Here is a 20049-nt window from a genome sequence, read left to right on the forward strand (position 1 = left end):
TATTAATTAAGACCCAAACCAGGCAGAGATGAAAAAAAAAGAACTTGATGAACCTAACGATTTTTTTTTCAAATGTAGGAAAAAAACCTCTATTTTTCTTTTCTCTGAGAAATTTCTTTTTCTTTCTTTAATCACCAGAATTGGTTTCAAATTGCCAAAGCAATCTTTTCAAATATTTTTTTAAATTATTGTTCATTTTGCTGCCCTAATTTTCCCTTCTTTCAAATGCAGTATTCTGTCCAATTAAGCTATCTTTAGGCATAAAAGCTTAGCAAATTATGTTTGTCAGGTAGGTTCTCCTAAGTTCTCAGTGTTCTACTTCCAACAAATGAGTGCACATAAAAAACACACTGACAGAAACAAAGAAGTTTCATATTCAACAGAGGCTTGCCTGGCAAGGATTAGACATAAGAATATAAATTTCTAGCTTGGAAAATAATCATTACTGATCAGTAACAAAATAAATGCTGCAGCTGGCTAGAGCAATTACCATTGGGAAAAGAAATAAGTATGTGAAAGAAAATTTCCTTCATCCCACACCTAAATAATTTGGGACAACATAAAGCACTGCCATTTCTAATCTCTACTTGAAGTTACCTTGAGGGCACTCAGCATCTACAACAAGTGGGCTCAAGAGCACAAAAGATTAGATATCGCACTTCAGTCTGTATAACAGAAAGTATTTACACAAACCAAAGTGTTTCCTTTGTCTCTACTTAGCTGGCGGTCCTATCAAATGACCTTGATTGCCAGCTCTGGAGTCCTCAGTTCAGGAAAGACATGGACCTGTTGGAGTGGATCCAGAGGAGGGCTACAAAAATGATCAGAGGAATTGAAAACCTCTTCTATGAGGAATGGGTGAGAGAGTTGGGGTTGTTTAGTCTGGAGAAGAGAAGACTCTGGGGAAACCTTATTGCAGCCTTTCAGTACTTAAAGGGGACCTATAAAAAAGATGGGGACAGACTGTAGTAGGGCCTGTAGCAATAGGACAAGGGGTAATGGTTTTAAAATAAAAGAGGGTAGATTTAGACTAGATATAAGGAAGAAATTTTTTACAATAAGGTGGTGAAACACTGGAACAAGTTGCCCAGGGAGGTGGTAGATGCCCCATCCCTGGAAACATTCAAGGTCAGGTTGGACGGGGCTCTGAGCAACATGATCTAGTTGAAGACGTCCCAGCTCATTGCAGGGGTGTTGGACTAGATGACCTTTAAAGGCCCCTTCCAACTCAAACTATGATTCTATGATTCTGTGGCTTCATGAGAACAAGCCTTCAACAGCAATATTGGCTTGAGATTTTTCCTCCCACTTATATTCTCCATGCTTTATACCCCTTTTTGCTGCAGCATGCCATCACTGTTATTCGTGCCAGCATAACTGTTTGTGTGGTGTCGTTATGAACTGGATCAGGGCATCACTCTAGTTTGAAAAATGCTTTTTGTATATTTGTCCAGTATTTACTCATGCCCAACAACCACATTGTTCATTTTGCATGTACTTCTGCAGTTCACAAAAAATAAGTCCAATGTTTCTGTGAAATCTCATCTAAGACAAGGTGACAGCAGTGGCAAGAAGCCACTGAGGATGGGTAATCTGAATGATCACACTATGCTGCTCAGCTGCTGTGTGCATGTCAGAAGGCACAGCCAGCTTCCTCCTGTGTGCCAGAGTAGGCATCCAGCACAGGGTCTGTCTTCCTGCCACCCAGAAGCATGTTCAGTGACAAAGAAGTGGGAAATCTCAATCATGGTTTTAAGCAGGGAAAACACTCCTTGCGGCAGATGCCTTCTTTCCCTGACCTCCGTTTCAATTTTGTTACACATATGCTGTTCATAACCAAATATTTTGGTTACTGCTTCCATTATGAGATGATGTGCCTCATCAAAGGAACAAAAATTGCCCCCAGGCAAGTAGTTCTCCAGGGATACTTAAGTATTAGAAGTTAGAGAGTCTGAGCATTACAAGGGTTAGAGAAATGCTGGGTTCAGACTCATTGTTATCCTCTTGAGGTGTAGGTATGAGTGAAACAGATTGCTAGTTACTGTGCTCAAAAAGGATTAGTGATGAAAAGTACATGTGCAAATTAAGAGGGATGAGAAAAAGAAATTTAGCCGTTCAAATGATACAGTAGCAATTTCTATTTTGTGTAATGCCCTTAATGGATAATTGAGATATGTAGCGACATAATACATTTGATATTACAAATCCTGAGAAGAAATAGTATTCCTCACATTATGAAGATTCATTGTACAGAAGAATAGCACGGTGTTTTGAGACTTATGTCTTTTCTGATGCTGCTTTACAGAGTGTAGTCACAAATGTTCTCTGGCTCATTTCATCCTGAAGCAATAGGTAGAAAATGCGCTTTTGAGAATAAACAGAAGTGCTTATCCAGCCACCTTCAACTAACTGAATGCTGTTAACAGGTTCTTCACATTCAGGCTTCCTCTCTTGAACCTTGATTACCCAGAGAGCTTGACAAATCTAATAGCTAGACAAAGGAGTCTTTCCAGGTGTGTTCTTACCTACAAGGTGCTGTGCATCTCCTTTCCATTTGCACTTACCAAAGCTGGTTTTAAACTCCTGGCATTTGCAACATTTAACGTTTTTATAATTCCATCGAAAGATTCTATTTACTACACTGAAAGTATGCTGGCTACTTTTAATTTACCTTGCTAACTAGGGTTCTGCATATTTCTTACTCATTTACTTATTTCTCTGAGGCTCAAGGCTGATGATAACAATGTCCGTGGGTTCGCAGAGGGTGGACTGACATGCTACAACTAGAGGAAAGCCCTCTTATTGCAATTGCCAAATCAACACATACTGATGTCTGGTCATCAGCCACACATTTTTTTTGTAGACGGAACTTCTTTTTTCGTAGGAGAACTTCATCTCCAGCCCACCACAGGACACTGAAATTTTTTTTTATTCTAAATTTATCTTATCTATAAAATAAAATTCATTTGAGGCACAGCTGATGAAATCCAACATATACCTTGGTTTAATCTTGATGGTCATCTTATAATCACTGTGTTTAACTGATGATTCTTATTACCATTGCTACACATTTTATGTAGCAGTAGAGATGGCAGCATGGGTGTTGCAGGTTTCTTCCCCTGACATTATCTGTATTCGTGTATAATTCTTACCTTATCTTGCAGATTGCTGCCTATATGCCATGCCTTGGAGTCTGACCACTGCTCAGTTCTCATCAGTAGATACCAGCGTGCTACCTATGCCCCTGACTTTTTTCCCTCTAAAGATGGCCACATCTTTACTAGGCTGCAGTAAATAGAGGCAAGGCAGGAAAAACCCCCCTAGAAGGCTTTATCAGAGGCCAGTCAGAGAAGTACCTCAGCACACTGAAAGGTACACACTCCTGCCTTACAGCTCCCACTGAGATCTGAAATCAGCCAGTGCTGCCAGAAATTGATATTGAGGGAGGCAACAGTTCTCCCTGAGAGGCTGAATGGCATAGCCTCCCCTCCCCTGAGCTCAGCAGCAACTGGTAGCAACTCTCTCTTGCAATAACAAGCTGTTTCTCTGGATCCTGAACTCGACAAGACCTGTTAGCCTCTGGCTCGCACTAGAGCTAGGAGTCTACCAAGTGAGAGCCTCACCACCACATGACATATCTGTGGGGTAGAGGAGCAGTGGCAGGAGTGGGCAGGCATGGTGAGAGAGCCTGCAGCAGCCTGCAGGGTACATTCAGAAACCAAAACAGAGGCACAGGATGCATGGCCACAGGTACCATCAAAATCAAGAAGCAGATGAAGGAAAGATTAGGTAGGAGAGAATATTTCTAAGAATTACTATGACAGAGAGGAACAGTAAATTTGGAAAATATCTGGACCACACTAGCTTCCTAAAACAGTAAAGCTTTCCAGAAAGTTTGTCATCCACACTATTCTGAAAGAGCATTGCTGGTCTTTTAGGAGATCAGAGATCACTAACATTTTCTGAAACGTTTCATTTGACTCTTCTTTAATGGCTGTCCTAGTTCCTCACCAACATTTCATTCACTCTACCTGTTTATAATCAGATAATCCTTATTAGAAACAACAATGTGAAAGCAGAAAGATAACACCTGAAAGGGACCTTCAGGTGATCTGAAGAACATTGAACTGCTGCATGTAATAGCCATCATATTGTTTCAACTTTTTTTCCAAAAATTATGTGTTGTTTTACAGTTTTAAAAAGATCAGAAGAATGAAAAGATATGATTACAACATTGCAGAGTGTCAAGATGGTATTTTCAGATCTGCGTAAGAGATTTGCATGCTAAGAGTGTAACCACCAGAAATCCCTTTTTGTACAAGTGGGTGTTCATATTTCCTACATACCTCTCAAATCCCAGCTCAAATATTTAAAGTGCTACTTTATTCTGAATTTGAAGCACTTGGATAAAGTATATCTATAAATAAGATTTGCCTCCCAAGTCATTCAGCACTCTTAGTTGAGCTCCTCGCTTAACCAGTCTGTTCCTCTGTTTTAGTTTTCATTAAAAATAACCATTTTATTGGCATGATAGAGAAAAGGTGGGGGGGGGGGGGAGCACAAAGCAAGACAGTTTAAACAAAATTATACTGGTTTAGTATTTCATTATGGAACATGCTCTTGAGTGGGCTCCAAAGCATTAATAGTCTCTAAGGTTTTGTTTTTCCCCGCCCTGGCTTTAAAAGATTTAGTGATCCCAGAACGACATGTTTTTATATGATCTTTCTCTCCCAGCTAAACATCTTCAAGAAAAGATGTTGGCAAGGCAAAATATTGTGAGCTGTTTTCCCTAAAATTCAGTAGTACGTGTTGAAATATGTAATACAGTAGTTGCCTAAAGGATTACAACCCCCAGAACAGCTACAAAAGTAGTTAGCTGAGGTTACCAATTATCATGCAGCACTTTTTTATTTTACGATTTCCTTATGCTCCTCATGCCCCCACCGAACAGAGCTGTCCTTCTGTTCTGGCACTTGTCACAAATCTAGAACATCACCTTCTTTTTTTTTTTTCTTTTTTTTTTTTAACCAGAATCTGTCACAATAAGCTTTGATCCTTCCTAGGGATCCTAACTTGAAAACTTAAGTGCAATACAAGAAACTTATAAATCAGATTTTCAGGTCAAGTAAAATAGAGAAGTTGCCCCTGTGTCAATAAAGCACTAGTCTGGGAACAGCTTAATGCTTAGCTGCGCTAAAGATATACTGTGTATTTTAGGCAGCACCTTTTTTCCCCAGTGTCCACTTCCCCATAGATAAAATAAATACTTCCTGGCATTTGCTAACCTGTGATTTCAAATGACTTCCATCTAAAAAATGAGACACAACTGGAATTATTTAGCCGCCAAAGTGAAATATGTCTGGACTGGCCAGGACACTGTTCTAAAATTATGCCTTTATTTAAATAAATAGATAACTCTAGCAAATGCATCTGGAGGCTTATGAGGGGCTGCAATCAGCTATGTCTCTGCAGAAAGCTACTTTTTCCTCTTTTCTTTGTCTAAATATCTATAAGATGATCCTGAAGCTTAGTGGGTGCCATATTCTTAATGAACAATAATGAGAAACCTATCTGGGATAAGAAACGTTTCCCTGTTAAGCTCATGTACATAGTGGACTGCACAGGCTAGGCTGATTTTCTGTAGCTGATAGAAGGAAGAGGGAGGAACTGCCTCATTGCATAGATAATCATCACAAGTTTTTTGTTATGATAAGTCAAATGAAATCTTCAGTCTTGTTCCGTCAGTCCTTCTCCCTTTCCCTGTTCCAAAGCCTTCTCTGCCTTCCCTGGAGCTGTTTTGTGTCCCTTCCCTTTGCAATTTCACCTTAACATGAAAACTGTCAGCAAGCATCAACAGCAGACACAAAGAATTGAAGCACACTTCAAGGAACAGGAACAGCATTTGAATTATTGCTGACCCCTTATTCTTGCCTCTCCTGGATACGTGCTTGTGGCTCTGGAAAAAAAAAAAAAAAGGTTTTCTGGACTGACAGTTAGTTAGCTCTACGTTAGCTGTAGAGGTATGGTACAGAAGTCACAGAATCCTTTCTCAACCAATTGAAATAGATGTGACAACTTCCATATGCAAGTATGTATGATGCCTGTTCAATGCAGACACATGCTTGTTGCGTATTTTAACATGAACACTCATTGCATGTTAAAGAACAGAAAACGGAGAGAGAAAACTCAGTGCTATAAAAAAGTTTTAATGATAAGATTGTTGAAGTTACGCTGGGTCAGCTGCCAGCAGACAGAGGAGACAGAGGACAAGCACAGAACTCCTTGATTTGAGAGAATTGACAGAAAGAGGCATGATGAAGTGAGTAGTTTAGAATTTGAATTTTTCTAATCCCTGATCTCTCTGTGTGTCTGATTCAATCCTCTTTCTACACAGAGTTTGACTCATATCCATTGATTCCTCTTCTTTTATATGTATTGGGTCTGATCCAAAATTGAAAGAATTCTAAGGAAATGCTGTATTTGATCCTATGGAATAAAATATATTCTGATATGAATAGCATAGGGAGATATATAGATATATATAGATATATATAGATATATATAAAAATAAAACAGAGCTGATTTAGCTTCCATATAGCTATCTGACAAGATAAACCCTGAGGATACAATAAGCTTGAACAAGCCCTCTGCAGTCTCCAGTAACACTTTGTAACTGCTCTATCAGCTATGACAGAGAGCTATTTTCTCCTTTTACTACTTTAGGTGTTTTATGCCCCATTTTCCTCTCTGTTTTTCTTCTACTTCTTCAACCTCGATCATTTCCTTTATTAAAAATGTGAAAACAGTGTTCATAAATTTGTCTATCATTTGAGTAATAAATCTAATGATAAATATGAGTGGTTGAACAGATTAGTTTTTAGCTGGTGACTTTCTGACTTTTCTCAGAGAAAAATAAGATAGCCTATGTCTTTAATGTTCTATTTTAATTTCATACTTGTTATGATGTTTTATAGTTATCTTAAGAGCCAGTAAATTGCTCTTACAACAGAACTATATTACAAAGAGAATTATATGTCATAGAAGAGGATATATTTATGCCCAGCAAAATAAATAATGTGTTATCAATGCTCTATGAATAGCTTATGAAATATTAAGAAAGTATATTTAGAGAACTTCTGTTCAACAATTTCTTTACACATAAGGTATTTATACTTTTTTAATTACAGTTTCTTAAATATACTTTCTTATTTCTTGGGTTGAAATAAGACAGAAAATAAAAACAACGACAAAAATTCAGTCTTCACTAGGATAAAAATATCACCATGGTGTGGGAGTCAAATGTATATTTTCACGTGTTAGGTTTAGTCAGACAGTATATAATGACTGGTATCACTAAGAAAATAGTCATAGTTTATGGAATAATTGCATATACCCTTCTACAAGACATTTGAGTTAGTTCTACAAAGCATTCTTACTAAAAAAACTCACATATGTTATGTATAAAATAAAAAAAAGTACGTGAAGAGTGTAAAACGGTCTACTATGAAACACTCAAAAAGTTCCATCTCTTTTGCTCACAAACAAGTAAGTTAAAAAATGATAAGGAGATAATTTCATCATAATGAAGAAATAGCTGAATTGTGAGAAAAGACTAGATATCAAAAGTTATAAAGATCAAATTTGCATACTGTAATGAAAAATCGTCTTTATATAAGCTCATATTGTTGAACTCTAGAGGACATCAGATAGCTAGATGAAATTCTGTGTATATAGTTATACAATAGGTGAACGTAACATACCACAAAATTATAACTATTCAACTTTGTTTTCATAACGTGTCAAAATATGTAAACAGGCCTTCTTTTTTAGGAGATTTAAGAAGGTAGTTGGTCTTCACTCAATTCCAAGGAGAAATCATGCAAGATGCCACATCAGTTCTATTTACTATTTTCAGAGGCACTTTAAAATTAGGGAAATAATGGTTTTTTCTCTTTACTATTTTCCCATGGTATGAAACTACAGAAGAATTGGATTAAGATGATGATTGTCAGGATTAACTCATGTACTCGTTTCTAATGTGCCTCTTTACAGAACAGTTAACATCACTCAAAACGTAAATAAATCAATGAACAAATCAGGTGACACATTAAAATTTATTACTGATTAGTTAAAAAACCCAAAATCTATATGTTGATTATCAGTAACCAATGAGGATGTTACATAATATCAAGGAAAAACTTAAAAAAAAAAGTATCTCTCAACTGAAGATAAGTTATTGCATGTCATAAATAAAATGATCATGTGAGAAATCAGGTTCTATTACTCTCTGAAATAGGATAATTGTCTTCATTTTACATTTCCAGGTCCAGATATTTCAGAACTTTAGGAATTTCACCAAAAAACACAATCAAAGCAGACAGCAAGATGGGCTAAACGCGGAACTGAAGTCTTAGAAATTCTCACTGGCTCAGCCTTTAGAAGACAATTTTAAACATATTCATGCGTGCCTGCACTGCAATAATTTTGCTTGATAGTGACACCAATGAATGTGGTGCATTGTCTTTCAAAGAGAAATCTTTGCCCCTAGCCATGGTCCTGGGTAGCAACAGAAATAGAAAATCACTGTCATTGAGGGGTACAAATGATATGAGGAAAAATATACTGTATGCCACTTTAGACATATAACCCATAACAAGTAGATAACCTCTTTTTCCCAACACTCCTAAAGCTTCATGGCTACTTTTCCTTTAGACTTTGCTTTAGTACATAGTTGGATGCCAAAAAAATCCTTAAAAATTTGACTAATGCAAGCAAACTAGCAGCTTTTGTAGAATTTTAATCAAATGAAGATAGGTATAGCACTGAGAAACACTTGCGTGTTAATAACTTTTCAACTCAAAACATTTCTCTGCTCCTGTACTCTATATAATCATATTTGACTGGAAACATGGGGGAGGAAAAAAGAGCTCTGCCTTTGAGAAACCTATTAGGACCTTTCTGAATAGAAAGAATAAACTAAAAATAGGTGATACTATTACTTAACTGAGAAACTGAGACAAGACGCATTCTTTCAGCAAATTCATAGTTTCAATTGGTAAAGTAGATTAAGTGAACAGGATGTTTTTCCATTCTGTCTCAAACTCTGTTCCTAAGAATGAGTCCACTTGACTCCAAAAAGATCATTTGAATCTATAGACTAAGGGATATCCTTGCTACAAAAGTGATATTATCTACCTAGTGTGTCCTCAGCCTGAAATAGCAACAGAGATGTGTATCGTGTGAACTGGCTTATGCTTATCATTTTTTGCAAGGGAAAACACAATCTCTTACTTTCATAAACATTCAAAAGCCTGCATATTGGTTATAACAAGGAAGGGGAAAAAAGAGAAAGACTTTTTATACAAGACAGAGTGACAAAAATTAGTAAAACTCAAAGGAAAGTGTTTAATTCCTGTCACTTTAATGCCAGCTTGGCATTAAAAATAATATCTAAGATTAGAATATAATAGGCCCTTACAAGGTTCTTTGGTGACCGTAAGAGCAGTCCCACTCTCCTCTCCTTGCCCAGCTGGTTTCCCATCGCAGCATCCTCCCGGGTGGAGCAGGGCAGGCAGCAGCCACCGCAGTCCTCCTGCGCACACACTTTCCTTGACTTCCCCATGGAGTAGTGTAGATTTCCTAACGCATGATTTGGCCTTGAAGTAGAAAAACCTGAAAAAATCTGCATCTAGATTTCAATTCAGGTATGAATATAAAAGTCTGTTCAGACTCCTGTCTTCTGCATCTACATTTCTGAGAAGAAAGTGACCTGAGAACAAACCATCCACTAATTTCTGGTATTTTGAGGGGGTTTTATTCCAATATGCATTGGAGATGAATGGTGTAATCCCTCCATCTAACATCAGCAGAAAAACATTTCTTCTGGAAGTACAAAAGCCAAGATAGTAATCGTTCTGCCCAACCCTTAAAGAAAAGGCAAGCATATTTCCTCAATTAACAGAAAATTGCTTTTTTTCCACTCTGAAAGCAGCAGCTGACTGTCAGGAGTGTTACATGCTTTGTCTGTGCCTCAGCCCTGGAAAACTCAACTTCTGTGACTGACAAGGTAGCGTCAGTACCACTTGGGGAGTAGGAAGAATGCTGTCCCATTTGAAAAAACAGCAGCTGGATCCCCATCTCTTACAGCCTCTCAGGCACAGAATGAAAGCAAACCTTGTTCTGCAGAGTCTTTCCCACCCAGGACTCAGGGACCTGACTCCCATCCTGACATTTCGGTTCCCCAACTGTGAACAAGCTCTGAGCAAGCTCTCTATGCTCCCTCCTCCTCCCTGGCTTTGTACTGCTGAGAAGATTGAGCCAGGCGTTGTTTTATAACGTATGCGGCCTAAGGGCATTTTTCCATGGAAATCATAAACTTAAATGTTGTTTGGTTCAGCCTGAATATCTTAGATTATGAAAATAGTTTCTGTTGGACTGTCCATGGTACAGATTTGCAGAATTTTTTCTCAGTTAGTCTAAGCTGATTCCATCTAATAGGAGAAGTGCTACACAATGTAGCTGCAAAACCAAACTGCACTTTTCAGTTAATAATATGCAAAAAAAAAAAAAACAACAAACCAACCATAAGAGGGAAAACAGGTAAGCAGTCTATATTATATTTACACCAGCTCTAAGTGCAACGCTGGAAAAGGTACTATTATTGCTAAAAATAATACCTTGTTTTGTTTTATGTTGCATTTGTGCTTGAGTCCTGACCTTGATGTTAAACATAGCTTCTTGTGATCCTAAGGAATATTTTTTTAATTAATCCAGTCACACCAAAGTTTTCAATTTATAACTTCTACTACTAGCTTTTATTCCTTACAAAGGATATTTTTATTGTTTGTTCAATATAACAAGTGCTATTATTTCATATGATTGGTATTAGGATTTTAGAAATTCTTGAATTATAGTTTTGTGGAACCATAACCGCTGATGGAAAATAAGTGTAAAATGCCACAGTCTTTAACAACACACTCCCTTACAGGTCTTCATCTCTTGATATTAAAATATTTAGCAGATTCTGAATACTTCCTGCAGCTTGGGGAAAATTCAGCTTTTTGAATGTGGAAATTAAAAATTTGGTGAGAGAAGAGAGTAACTTAGCAAAATGTACCACAGGTCAGTCTAAGTAACAGTAATAAATGACATGCAACTTTAGAAATTAGAACAATTTCATAATGTCAATGGCCTTTTTATGAGTAAATTGCTCCTCTGTGGATTTGTGTACTGACCAGGAAAAAGATATGACAAAAACGATCTTTTTATGTCCTTTTAAAATGATAAAAATAAGATAATCTCCAGATGGTCTTTTTTTCATAAATCACTTTTAAGCTTAGTGGCTACCCTGTGTTGTGTTCTGACATCTTGACAATAAAAAAGTGCCTATAATGCTCCTGCGGGGTTGGTTCTAAAGCCTTTCCCTACTGTTAAGCAGTAAATCAGTGACTGACAGGATTCCTAACCTGCCACCTCCTACCAGGGTGACATTAAATTTACACTATATACTGTAATCTCCTTCCAGCTACCTAATAAAGACAAGAGAAAAGTCACTTCCAGGTATCCCAGTTCCAAAGTCTTAGATAGTTTCTTCACAAAACTATACTAGTAGAGTGTTAGAAGGCACCCTAAACTGTTGTGACAGTCTGTTAGAATTACTCTGCCTTAATCAAAGATGGAAAAGGGTCTAAAATTATAAACATATAAATTACTTTACAACATAATATTCACTTTTGCATACCTGTAGAGGAATACATCTGTACTTCTATACCTCTGTGTCTATGCATCTACTCACCTAGCAATATAGAAAATTATGAGGTTTGTATTGTCTCAGGACCAATGTGGCTCACTACACCTGCCTGGTGAGAGGGTTAACCCTAATTTTCTCGGAGTGAGTATATTCTGAGCATGGCTGGTTTCTCCCTCCAGCCAGCTGAGCTCTGATACTACTGAGGCATAAATGAAAGGGTATGGTGAGACATTGACCCTCTTGCTATGCTGCTAAACTTTTCATTAGCCTCTGGAAATCACTGGTACACTCTATTCACTGCAGTGCCCTGTCTGCATCTGGGAGGGGAAGAGTAGGGAGGGAAGGGTTCAGTACCTAAACTAACGGTACTGCCATGCCACAAGATGGGGGGGGGGGGCGGGGCTGGGAGGGCAGGGAGGGCTTCCAGCAGGATTTCCTGGACAGATGATCATGTATTTCATAGTATCCCAGGACCAGGATCACAGAATGGCTGAGCTGGGAAGGAACCTTTGGAGTTTGTCTAGTCCAAACCCCCTTCTCAGAGCAGGATCAGCCAGAGCAGGTTACCCAAGACTGTGTCCATTTTCTTTACTTTCCCCAATCAGGTATTTATACATATTGCTAAGATCCCCCCTGAGCCTCCTCTTTTCCAGGCCAAACAGTCCCAGATCTCTCAGCCTCTCCTTGTATGTCTCCTCATAACCATCCTTGTGGTCCTTTGCTGGACTTGTTCCAATACGCTTGTGTCTCCAGAACTAGACTGGAGCAATGACAGCAGCTCCACCAATGATCAGCTTTTGTCAGGCCAGCACAGATAGCTTTTTAACGTGTTTTAAGAACAGAGTTGCAAACAGCAGTACTTTTTATTACTTTTACTTAATGACATAGAATATAGATTCTTACACCTCAACAGGCTCCAACAGGCTCTACCACAGCCCTACTTTGAAAAATTTGTCCTCAGCCAAGTATCAAAGATCAAAAGTCTAGATCCTCATTAATAACTCATATAACAATTTTATGGTGTTATAAAAAAAAAAGAAGATAAGAAGAATGAGGTGAATATCTACTGTTTTAGCAGCTATAAAAATCCAGAAACTAAGTTGAGAAAATTCATGACTTTGATTGCACAACTAAACACTATAAGAAAGTAAGTATTTTCTGTATGAGCTGTATACAGTTTAGAATCAGTTCTTTCAATTGCCAGTCAATACAGACATAAAAGCTTGGCCTTAAATCTTATGATCTTAATGTATTTCAACAGAATCCAACAGCAGTAAAGTTAAAGTGAGAACTGGGTTTTTACTCTTTTTTTTTCATGCCATACTCAGCAGATTAATTTACAAGGACTATTTTACAAGCAGGAGGAATCTTACACCTCAGCCGTGTCCAAGCTAGAGATTTCCTGGGATGAAGGTGAAAGAGCCTTAGATCTATTGTGTTTTCAAGTAATTCTGTCCAAAGTCTGTCTAATCCGTTTATTTCTCACTAGAAAAACAAAAGAAGAAAAAGCCTTATTTCACATCCAAGCCCATTTAAAAAATAATGCTGAAGAGTTATTCTGGGTATGGATCCAGCTTGAATTCCAAACCTTTCAAGGTTAATTGATTTATTTTTTGCTTTCTGAAAATGTTTCCAATTCTGATAGACATCTTCAATAAATTATAATATTGATCTATACTTTGCATGTGAACATTAAAACTGTGAATGTACAATGTGTTTATGTGTGCACACATGCATGAGGTTATTTCATGCAGTCTCGCTTTGGAATTCAGCCAGTTCCTAAGTAAAATTTTTCTGGACTTCAGCTGGGTTTAAGAAGAACACACATACATTTTATACAATGCATACATACATTTACATACATACACACACTCTCTCTTATCCCCACCTATACCTATCCATCCATACATATATATACACATTATAAGTAGTGTATATATATTGTTTGTAATTATATATATTTTCTACATTTATACATATAAAAAGAGAGAGAGAGGAAAAGGAGAGAGGCAGGTAAATGGGTGAGCGAGAGAATGGAGAGTAGCCTTCATGGGTTTCCATTTTCCCAATCTTCTAAGACTTTACAGGATAACTTTGGTTCGGATGAGCAATATGTTGAACTATTTATTTTCCCACATGGACAACAGCAGACTTTTGATGGATGTTTAAATCCTATTCTTCAGCAGCAACAGCATCTGTGGCACAAGATCTCTGGAGGAAGCAACTTTTGGAATTCACTCATACTTCTGTCCGTCTGTTCTTGCAATCTGATACTATATTGCATTTTATCTTCAGCTGCTGTTCCCTCATTGTTTTCTTCCATTTTTCCTTCATCTTCTAGCTTTCCTTCCTTCTTTGTCCTGCAGTATCCTTTCCTCCGTAAATGTACAAAACACTTTTTTTTTTGTCTTCTTTTCCACTAGGTTCTGTACTCAAGAGCTTCAAAGGGAATTGAGCACAGCTATCAATTTTTTTTTATGCTCATTTCCCCATTTGAAAACAGAGAGCAGAGAAAACATGAGTAGAGGTCTCCCTTGAGACAGAACTATGAACCTGGATCATGAGACTAATGAGAATGTATGAATGTGGCCAGGAAAAAAAAGTCATATCATTGAGTGAAAAACGGGGTTTTACAAGTTTAGAAAGTAGAGCATAGCATAATCTCACTAGTATTTCAGGTGACTTTTTTTCATCCTACTAAGATGGGTTTTTTTTCTATAAACATGCAATCAGATCACAGCAAGACAAAATGTTTCCTGATCTTTTTTCCCATGTAATGTAATTATTTGTCACCAAATTTACAAAAAAATTTGGAATTTTTTTTTGAAGCTTTATGATTTTTTTTTTATTTTCTCAAATAACTATACCTCAAGGGGTCATAACCTTGAATATCTATATTTTTTTTCTTGTGGAGTTCATGCCTCCACAATCCTGATAGTAATTTAACCTATTTTTATGTAGTTCTAGTGGGGCTTGTTCTCTAGAGTTCAAATCTTAGGCAACAGATTGCTGTAATCCTAACAAAAATCTGTATTTGTCACTCTGCAAAAATTGCCTAAAATGGCACTTTAAAAACTAATACTTCAGCTTTCAGAAAATATGCAAATAGAGATCCTAAATGTAATTTGCTGTCATTTTAATGAAATCAGCTGCTCAGCACTTACAGTTATGGAAATAAATACATATTAAAAATCTGCACTGGCTCTCTAGGCTAGTGTGTGATGTTCTCTCTGCTGCACTCAGTCACTACAAATACATGTCTCAGGTCTATGAGGTGGATCTGAACTTCATGAAATAAAGTGACAGCTTTCAGCATCCTAGGTTATATAAACTTGACAGGAAAGTTTCTTTGTGTATGTATATGTCTGGAGATTATATAAATAAAGTGAAAAGGAAAATACTAGGTTAAGATAAATATCCTCCTGACTATTGATGATAAAGGCAATAACACTACATGCATACCTTTTTATTCAGTAGTATCTATCAGGAAAGGAATTATTCATGATACAGATTAAAGAAGAAAACAAAATAGATCCCTAAAATATTAAATACACTAGAAATATCAACAACAGTACGGTATCGTCTTTAGTTAATCTGATATTACACAGTACCACTCATCCAATTTTTTTAAAATCAGCTTTAACTATACTTAATTAATTCAGTGCAGAGCCTATGCAAATATGAAACAAATCTAAAGCAATACTGCTATCTACCTTTATAAAAATTAAAAGCTTACATAAAAAAGCAAATATATTACAGTCAAAATATACAAACTGGGAACACTAGAGCTTACTGGGGAAAATAATATTTTTGTGGGGTTTTTTTTTGTCTACTTGTGACCTAAAATATAACATGTAATCCAGTCCTGTCACTCCTGAGTTATCTGGTAGGAATGCTCCTGAATTACTGTAAATAGCTTGCCATTCCCAATGGAGACAGGTGCCAAATTCAGTCTAAAATGCAGGCTTGTCCTTCTTACCCTACAAGAATTGAGTAACATAAATGGCTGTAATTACTGAACAATAATAGTCTTTTCTCCCACTGAAGCACCATAAAATTTATATTTATAGTGAATTTTCAAAGTTCTAAATAAAGGGTAGATTTTATTAATTTGAGATTTATAGATAATTAAAGCACCAAATGTTTTAGTTACAAAATTATCCATATAGTTATTATTATTTCTTTAAATTTTCTTAGCATTTAGAAGACCTAGTCATAGACTAAGATGCCTTTGTACTAAACACTGTGCAAACACAGATTGAAAACAGTCCTTGCTCAAAAATATTAATTTTTATGGCAGAGTGAGACAAACTGAGGAATAAAAGAAAAGAAAGAGAATTGTGGTTGAACATCCAGATCAGGGGCCTCAGTGTGCCAGAAGCCAAGCTCTTGACAAGCTTCTTGTAAGCATCACAGGAAAGAAGATATTTGGTGGGGTTTTGTAAAAAGCTAATTTCTACAGCATTGCAGAAGGTTATGGGAATATTCCCTTAAATATGCAGGACAGCCTGGGAGGAACTATACATATGTTTGTTCAAAAATGTCTTAAGTGAACAATATGGAGTTACAGCCATGGGTAACCATATGTGGCTGTCAGTATGAATAGTAAATGAGAGATGAAAGGCTGTGAGCAAGATAAGTAGCATAAACCTGATTTCACATGAAAGGTATAGCTAATGAAGGCATGTATAAGTATGAATGATATAGTCGAAGTTACAGCTTGGGAAAATGAACCTGGATAGCTATTTCGAAGCAGATTCTAAGTGGGGATAGTTTGCCTTTGGTAGGATCAAAAGGAAAGAAATTACAATGCTAAAGAGAGAAAGGGAAAAGGAGACAAGATTGGTATGAACTAATTTTAGACATTTGCAGCATGAATATTTACATATGAGCTAGTCCTTCAAGAGATATAGGAACTTTGGGGGAAAAAAATTTAAAAAATATTTGATTGGATGTCTATTTTAGTAAAAATTCCACTCTATAAGTAGCCGTATTTCTACACTGACTAAGAAGGAATACAAAAAAAGAACACAGATGCAGATGTCTATACTGCATATAGGTGCTTGAAATCAGACAAATGTCATCCAAGAGGATCATATTATGGGGAGTAGGGATGAATGGAAAAGCTGTGTCTTAAAGATATTGTACAAAAGGAAGAGTCACTATGTAAATGTAACCTATACCTGAGGACCTAGAGAGGATATCTGAGTCAGGTGTGTTGAATGACAGACGTAGACACTTCCCCCTGCATGGAAATTTAGGAAGGAAGGAAGGAAGAGCAAAAGTGCTTTCAATCTTACTTAAAATGTTTGTTTAGCTGTGTTGTGCTAGATAAGGCAACTAGATAGTCATGAGGAAATATTGGAGAAACAGTTCAAAATCTTGCTTTAGACAGAAAGAGATTGCTCTACTGTGAAATGGCAGATTGGTGAATTGTGGCTGAACTAGTATGGATAAGATATCCATGTTTAGAAGAGGAAGAAAAAAGGATCACAGGCAGAGATACATGGAACATCCACAGAGAGAAGAAGGAATGAAGAGGAGTCTCTACAGGACAACAGAGTCTTAAAAGAGGACAGAGTCACCATAGCAAAAGAGAACACTGTTTCAAGAAAAAATGCATGGCAAAATTGAGGATGGATGACTGCTAATGGCAGCCAGAGCAGGGAATGAGATTGAAACGTTGGTTCTGGTATTTGCCATTGGAAACGAAAAAGGTAACAGGGCTTTTATAGACTGCAGTGCACAGCAGCCACACCTGAAAAGGTTTTTGATGGAAATGAGAAATTAAATTGGCTTTACACTGAAAAAAACCCAAAGGAAATGGAAAAGAAGACTGAAGCAAATGGAAGGGTGTGTTTTAGCATTTTTGTTTCTGCTTTGGTTTTTTTTTTTCCTAAGATTGCAAAAATATAGAGCATGTTTGTAATGTGAGACAAAAACCCGAGGTCAAAGAGGTCATAAGTGTCACAATGTGAAGTAAGGAGAAGGGATGAGAGTCTCTAGACCACTTTGTGGAGATAGAGGAGAATAGAATGAAAAGCTTCCTCATCCTCAATACTGGAGAAACATAAAAGGGTGAGAAGGAAAAAAAAAAAAAAGATCAAAGAAAGAGAACAGACACACATTTTATCTGCTTTCTCTCAAAAGAAATTGGCAAGTTCCTCTGAGGAGAGAAAAATGGGGGCAGTAGGAGGTTGTGAGGAATGAGTTGAAGAAAACAGAAACTGTGATTTTAGATATGGAAATCAATTAATTTGGAGAAGTTGATTAATTTTAGAAAGAAAAATGTTAGTACTGACTGAGTAATGTAACAAATTTGTAAGGAAGTTAAGCCTCCCCCAAGAATTTCCTCCAGCAACTTTCATTCTGAGAGTAACAGTGGAGGAACAGGATGCTGATGGTTTTGCAGGGTGAGTAGTTAGGTAAGGCATTTGGGCAGGACACTGGGTCATCCAGAATTTTGAGTCCATCTAGCTGCATACTTTTCACAAGTGAATACACTAAAACCACCTAATTTTCTGTGAATATCTAAGGGAAGGTTGTATGGTTTGGTTTTTTTTCTCTTTGGTTATCTTAGAGGTCAGCTGGTCCTTTCTCACGCAGAATTTTCTCTATTTGCTATGTTTTTAATAACTTTTTTTTCTTTCACTTTAGACTCTAGAACCTCCCTGAGCTAAACACAAACCTCGTCTCCAGGAGGGAATCACCTGTCTCCCCACTGGATTCAGTTTCATCTGACCCAGAGTGTAATAGCCAGGGCAAGGAAAACAGTAGAGCTTTTTGCCCAGTCACAAGCTTTTTGCAAAAACAAATACACTACACAGATTCTGTGAACAAACAAATCAGACAGTTAGGCCATGCATTACACTGAAGAGTGGGAAAGAAAGGCAAAGAACTGGTACGGATGGAAATGACAGATGGAACAACTTTGCTGAGGCAAGAGGGTCAGGGAGGAGAAGAATTCATCAACCTTTACAATAAACAAGGAGAAATCACTCATCAACTGAAAGTGACTAAGAAGTCCAGCTACAGAGCACTGCAATAGATCCTGGTAGTGAAAAACTGACGATGGTCATACAAGAGCATATCAGCAACAAAAGAATTACGGATGTCACAAATGAACACCAAGCTGATGTCCTTTTCTGCATATGAAGTGCAAAACCAAACTTGCAAGCGGAGTAGATGTCAGAGAAGAGAACTTTGGAATTACAAATATCACTAACAAGAAATCTAAACTGTTGTTATTAATGAGAGTGAATCAAACAGCATTAGGAATTATGTGTAAAGGAAAGGAGACAAAGAAGTAAAAAAATCTCATGGGGTCCACAACGGATAGTAACAAAGGACAAAAAATAGGCAGATGTAAAGGAGAAGAAAGAGAGCAAAGGAAGAGGATGGAGGATTTGAAAATATTGGTTTGGGGCTTCCCAGTCCATGAGAGATATGAAGGTCCAGCAGAGGCTGCCAAGCTGTTCACACATCACCTCTGAGGGTGGGCTGAGGGACCTGTGCTTCATTAGTCTGGTGAACAGACAGACTAGAGGCAATCTAATAGCAGCCTACAAGAGCTTGAAAGTCAGTTACAAAGATGACAGAGCCAAAGTCTTTGTGGTAGTGGCAGAAGACATAACAAGGCCATAAACTGTGTCTAGGGACATTCAGATTAGAGAAGAGGAAAACGTCTCCAGAAAGGTAGTACAGCACTGGGACATGTTACCCAGCAAGGAATAAGGGTGAATTTTTTGTCCTTGGATTTTTCCAGGACTGTGCAAAAAAAAGCCACCTGAGCCAGTGGTGGTATAGTCCCACTTAAAGTGGGAAGTCTGGGCTGGACAACCTCCAGAGATTCCTTCCAGCCAAGACTTTTATGATTCAATATTCCCACGAATGGAAGAAATGAAGTCCCCTGTATTTTAGTCTTCTGACAAGAGTATGCAAGAGACGGATGGCAGAGGTATCATCAGGACTCTGTGAGAGCTAGTTGTAGAAAATGAAGTGTGAAGATGGCTGCAATCTCTCATAAGATTGTTCCAGAAATAACAAAAGAAAGTGAAAAGGATAGAGGTGTAAATCAGGTTATACTGCTATGTAAGAGTAGAGGCAGTGGAGTGTGTGGAAAGCATGGAGTGGATGAAGAGTTGTGGTAGATGTCACTGAGTATGGGTGGCAGAAGAGAGGGAACTGTCCAATCAATTTTATTTCTTGGCCCTTTGATTCTTAAACTTGGCCATTATTGTTTTTTTCTTTCCAAATTGAGGTTCAAAGTCTATCTTTTTCCTTTACATTTGTGCAGCTCG

The sequence above is a fragment of the Nyctibius grandis genome, chromosome 1 (assembly GCF_013368605.1).
Source record: "Nyctibius grandis isolate bNycGra1 chromosome 1, bNycGra1.pri, whole genome shotgun sequence".
NCBI lineage: Eukaryota > Metazoa > Chordata > Aves > Nyctibiiformes > Nyctibiidae > Nyctibius > Nyctibius grandis.